At 31.9% G+C, this 6376-nt stretch overlaps 1 long non-coding RNA gene across 1 annotated transcript; it reads right to left on the bottom strand.

Annotated features, from left to right (window-relative positions):
- Positions 1-756: 756 nt before the first annotated feature.
- LOC131639473 (uncharacterized) lies at positions 757-6035 on the bottom strand. The gene is made up of 7 exons (XR_009294969.1): positions 5866-6035; positions 5555-5686; positions 5393-5473; positions 5115-5215; positions 1674-1791; positions 1292-1592; positions 757-1182 (listed from the first exon to the last, which is right to left on the bottom strand). It is a non-coding gene; the product is annotated as an uncharacterized LOC131639473 (long non-coding RNA).
- Between the last annotated feature and the right edge of the window lie 341 nt (positions 6036-6376).

The raw sequence follows: 6376 nt of genomic DNA, 5'->3' as shown, positions 1-6376 counted from the left end.
TCAACCTGCAAAACAAAAAGAAATTGTTACCCGAAAAAATTATGTGATTTGGGGTGTTTGATTGTAATTTTTTAGAGTGACGAAAGGTTATTCGTAACGGCCAGAAACGATGGTGAAGGGTGTTAGTTTGTGAATAAGGATTGAAAAATTGTTAGTGGCAGAGAATAAGGGTTAATTCTTAGTCCCCTTTTGAGAATGAAAAGTGTCTATTTATACACAAAAATTGGGTTAAATGAAAAAGGAAAATTATAATAAAAACTTATGAATCAAATCAAGGCCAAAAAATTAATTTGTTTTAATTCTAGCAAGAAATTAAATCAAAATAATTAAATGAGATTGACTTGCTCCCTAAGATATGAAAAGTGCTACAAATAGAACAAATAAGATTACAAACTTCCTTTTTTGGATTTTTTGAATATTTTACGATTTTTGGTGATTTTTTGACTAAAAATGCATAAAAAGTGAAAATTGATTATTTAAAAAATGCCTATTTAATTAATACGAAAATTAAATTTAAATAGTAATAAAATGAAATATTTGTGATTTTTTGAATAAATGGAAATAAAATTAGAACTAAAATTAGAAAGCAAGTAAAAGGGAAAATGTTAGAGCCCTCTCGCTCTTGTACCTTTTAGCCTCAAATCCTTACCAACTGTGCTAAGCCACTTATTCGAAATAAAATGACATTTTCATATATATGAGGGAAAATTTTGGGGCACAACACACTTGTTTAACATATAACTTGGACAACAAGAAATACAAGAAATTCATAAAAACCTAACAATTAGTACATCACATAACACTGGTTCAATAAGATGTACAATCACATAACACTTCCAAAAACTAAATTACATCATTGTTCAGAAAAAAGAAATACATCCTTGTCAACAAAATAAAGCAATGCATCTGAAAACGATAATATTTGGATTCAACGGTATAAATGAGTCACGGTCATGCTTCTAGTCGGGGGATATTTGATGCTAAATCCCAACACATCTCCTTTTTTCAGCCGCATGTCCTTTGCAAGTTCATACTACCAATTGCATATGAACTTCTCCATACAGTCCTCCTTCACACTTATGTGAAGATCACAAAGACAACTATCACCAGTCGCGGAATCAACAAGCTCTATACAACTGTTTCCTATTAAATCACAAGTCTTTACATTGACTGAGGTAATTGCTGCACATTTCAAAAGAAACCGTCAATTAAATTAAATGAACATCCTTACTACAATAACATATAACTATCAATGTGGCAGGTTGGATCACTGAAACAGTAACTAACTTACCAGAACACTTTTCTCCATAATCTTGGGATCATTTACTTCTATCTTCCAAAGGCACCATGTTTTCCTTGCGGCAACATCACCAATTAATTCTTCCACATTGTTGCCCACAAATAACATGCAAACCAAATATGGAGTTCAAATATTTCTTATCTAACTCTAACCATTACAGATTTTTAGATCTACAGCTTTAAATTATCAGCCTTTGAAATTTGACCTTGACTCTAACCATTCAAACTCCTCAAAGTTATCATCCATGCACATTGTTCTCACATCTATTAATTCTACCACCTCCTCAAGGGATCTGGAAAAACGGATATTAAAACTACATACCAACAAAGAATAATGGACATGCAAAATGAATATTGACAAATTTTTAGCTTACCATGCCGATTGATTTCATTGATTCCATGGTAGAAAAATGGGTTGCAAATGAGTAGTTGTTACTTGTTTCTTGTTGCAAGTGAAAGTGCTTCCCAAGAGTAATTATATCTCACCAAAACCTTTCACCATACCGAGAACTGTTACCCATTAACCTCAGAATACGTATAATCATTACACCTATTAATTCTGATTTTAATTTTCCATTTTCTTTTACTTTTAATACTTCCATTTTATTTTACTTTTAATTTAGACCAATAGTGGCTTTTAACACAAGTGACTATTCACTTTTCTATTTATTGTGCACCAGCATTTGCATTTTTCAAGTGCATTGAATACACAAAATCTGGCATGACTATTGGCATTCTAAACACGCCAACTTCCTAAACATTTTAACTAAGAACTTTCTCTTCCAAAACCTCCCAACTTCACAACTTCATTTACATTTGAAACACATCACAACTTCATAAACAATCAAAATGAAGCAAACTTCTCCAGCAATGGGAAACAAGCGTACAAAACGCAACAACACTGAAGAGAATTCAACATATAAGGTGAACACAAAGACTTCAAACATTTCATCTCACTCCAAACAAATTAAGGATGGGTACTCTGAGTCTCGCATGAAGCACATAAAAAGTGAGATTATCGATATATCATCCAGGTAATAAATCATTGTTTCCTATTTTCTACCATAATAGTCTATTATTTTCTTCCCTTTATACTTCACATATTGTGGTTTGAAAATGAATAAGAACATTGGCAAGTGTGTGTCTCTGTGTACTGAGCTATATTGTTTTAGCAACAAAATTTGAGTTTCTAATGAAATTCTAAAGTTAGGGAAACTAGTAACCAATGCTTTTCATTCATTTTTATGTAAACTTACTTAAAATTTGTAAGGAAGTTTCATTCATATTTATTAAAAGTTTCTTCCCTTTATACATCACAAATTGGTTTGAAAACACGTTATAACATATATAAGGGTGTGTGCCCTAAACTATCTTTTTTTACCAACAACATTTTAGTGTATCCTGAAATTCATAAATTCAAGGTCTTAAATGTGTTTGATTGATAATTTTTTTAATTTAAGAATCAACTTTTCAATTTGATATATGTTGGTTATAACATACTGTGGAACATTAGTTTGTATTCCACTTCTATACTATTAGTAAACTGATTAGTAATATTTTTTGTGTAGCCATCATACTATTACATTGGGCAGTCACAACTATGAACCACATGATTATGAATCCTCAGCGTCTACACCTATCATGGATCGCAAGCGTACCACTAATAATTTTGCAGCAACTGAAAGGAAAGCCACAAAGTATAAAAGTAGGGCGACTATGGGCACAACCTCAACTCCCCCGAAAAACAAAAAAAAACGATGGGGGTAAGAGAAATATAAATGACGGGAAATTACAAAAGATTCGGAAGACGCTTTTCAGTGAAGTTGAGGAACCCAACAATAATGAACCTTGCGATCATGACTTTTACATCAACTGTCATGTAGGTGATTTTGTTGGATATGAAGGTGTTCATGCTCCTACCACAATTCCTGACATAAGTATTCTTTATTTATTTTCAATAAACCCTAATACTACACAGAACTATATAATTTATCGTGACAACATTTTTTGTTTCATGTGTATTTAATGACAATGGATGCCAATCACATTTAGACCACCTCAATGCACCCATCAAAATGACATTTGTTCTTACATAGCCACATACATCTTTATGCGCAATAAAGAAAAACTTAATGGGTATTTATTTTTAATACACATGCTTAAACCTAATAGAAAGTTTATTATTCATAGTCATTTTGATGATTATATCTATTTTCTCTGTAGTGAGGAGGTTTTGGTCAAAACAACTACAAGTGTATATAGAAATAGGAAAGCTCTGAATACGTTGATGCCAGGATGCCCTATGGATCAGGAGGTTATTATTAATATGATTATGAGTATAATTTATCCCATTAATGTATAATTTATGTTAATATAATCTTCATTTAAATATACAAATTATCAATCTTGTTGTTGCAAGACAAAACTGGTTCATAAATAATGTGGTAAGAAACAAGTCCTCTTGGTATCTGCCTACTGAGTTTGCGGTGAGTACTACTACTAATAGTAATATGAAATGTAAATTCCTTCAGTATAAATTTTTTGACTTGAGATACACTTATTCTAATTGCAGCAATATGCCATGAGCGGATATCATATTGCTGAGTATGTAAGGAATATATACCAACCTCACACATTGAGACCAAAACAATGGATTGGCAAGGTGAGTTCTGTGTCACTTCGTTGAAAAAACATTAGGCACATGAAAAAAATTCTTACTACAACTTAATATTATGTTTTTGCAGATTTTTATTCCCATAAACAACGATGGAGTGCACTGGTTTCTAATTGTAGTTGACTTTGAGGGTAAAAAATTGGTTTGGTTAGACTCATGGGATTGTCTAGAAAGACATTATATCAAACACAGAGTAATTAGAAAATTGGTATGCACGTGTGTGTGCGAATTGGTTTTTATACTGTCCAATCAATTTAGCTTCTTTTAACTTTGGTTTGTACTATGTTGCAGGCCATATTTCTTGAGGAAATTATGATGCATGAATCCTCATACATTACTGTTTTTTATTCGATTGATAGTATTACCTTTTATGTGTCACTAATGCACATACTGACTGAACGCAGAAATGATTGTGGAGTTTGGGTCTGTAAATGGATGATTTAGTGTTGCTTACACGGGTCGTATTTAGATGATATGACTGTAAGTTAAATTCATGTGAAAATGATTAATTTAATAATTTCTCTTGTAATTATTTCTAATTGTCCTAAATATTCATAATTATATATAGGTTTAGACTTCGACGAGAATGAAACTAGCGCTATTTTTGGTACATTCAACCAATAATGTGTTGCTCGATGAAGTGGTGTCAAAGTCAAAGGCTTATTGGAATAATCAAGAAAAGCTTCATAAGGCATTTTAAACATTGTTGGGATAATCCTTGTGAAATCATTGGCATTGGTTAATGTTTAACAGTTGAAGTTTTAAAACTTTGTTTCATTAACATGATTAGTACGCTTATTTATAGTTGGAGTTGTTGTTTTGGATTATGTAGTATATGTTTACTATGTGATTTTGAGTTTGGGATTTTTAAGACATGAAATCCAGCTGCATTGTTTCAGCTTATCACAGTTACAGTTTTAAAACATTGTTGCTTATGTGTTTTGACCTAATAGTTTATATAGCTTAATGGATTGGCAGTGACAGCTGTTAGTCACTGCTGCCACCATATATACAAAAAGAATGCCAAACATATATGGTAAGAGAATGCAGTTGAATCAATAACAAACTCTTTCACTCCAGTATATGACAAATACACACCAAATCACAAAAATAATGATTTTCACATCTGGATTTCACATACCTGTGTTATCTGGCCATGCACAACTGAATTGAACTAATGTCTGACTTGAGCGGTTTCAAGTTGACTTCACCTCTATTCAACACTATTTGGACTCATATATGCTGTTTCAAAATGCAACAAAATCACATTGTATCATCAAATCAAAATCATAAGCTCACCGTAATCATCAAATATTCAATTCATACTTTTTACAAAATAATACCAATTAAAATTTTAGACTGATTTTAAACCCAATTTTAGACTAAGTTTAAACACAATTAAACTCCACAATCACTTACCACAATTTTATACTACTTTTAAATGCATCAATTTTCCTGCTCAATATCAGTACATTATTCCTCAAATACTTGCACTATTCCCTAAACACATAATAACATAGATCATTAGTAAACTATAATGACAACCAACTACAATAACCACCAATGGACCATTACACATACCTTTTGCTAATCAGATATGAAGCGCCGCCTATTCTCTCCACCAATGTCATTAGGAAGTAACAAGATAAACCAGCTCCAAGAGTCCTTGGTGAAGCTTATCTACAACCCCAATCTTCAACTTGTCAATGGTAACTAACAAAATTGAAAATCCAAATCATTACATTTGAAACCCATATACAGAATCTGCTATGATATTTGTTTTCTGTATGAACAAAACGAGGTTACAAAAACAGAATCTGTTATGAACAAAATCTGCTATGAACACAAGAAGACATGAATGAAAGAGCAATAAAAGAGAGAAAAAAACATACCTTTTGAGAGTAGCAGAGGAAGGAAATTTAGGGTTTGAGGAGATAGAAAGCTTGAGAGCAAAGAGAGAAAGGGGGAAAGAATTTGAACATGATGATCAAAATGAGAGAGAGAGAGAGAGAGAGAGAGAGAGAGAGAAAACAAAAGATATGGTAAGGGTGGGCATAATAAAGTAAGTGATTCGGACCAATGAGAGACAAACACTTGGCGCATAGAATCTGAAATAGTGATAAAGTGAACTCTTATTTTGTTAATTACCAAAATATCCATTTGTATGTGTAAAACTTTTTTGAGGCAATGGCAGTTTAGGCAGTTTGTGCAATCTGTTAGTAAATGATAGAATAGAATAGAAATAGTAGAATAATAGATATGTGTAGAACTTTTTTGAGACAAAGGCAGTTTAGGCAGTTTGTACAATCTGTTAGTAAATGGTCATCAACACATTATAGAACATCATCCCTAGCACTTGTAGAACTGTAAAAAAAACTGTTGTAAAATATAAAAATAATGATT

This window comes from Vicia villosa, unplaced genomic scaffold (genome assembly GCF_029867415.1).
Source record: "Vicia villosa cultivar HV-30 ecotype Madison, WI unplaced genomic scaffold, Vvil1.0 ctg.002649F_1_1, whole genome shotgun sequence".
NCBI classification, from domain to species: Eukaryota; Viridiplantae; Streptophyta; class Magnoliopsida; order Fabales; family Fabaceae; genus Vicia; species Vicia villosa.
This window is presented reverse-complemented; position numbering and strand designations above follow the sequence as displayed.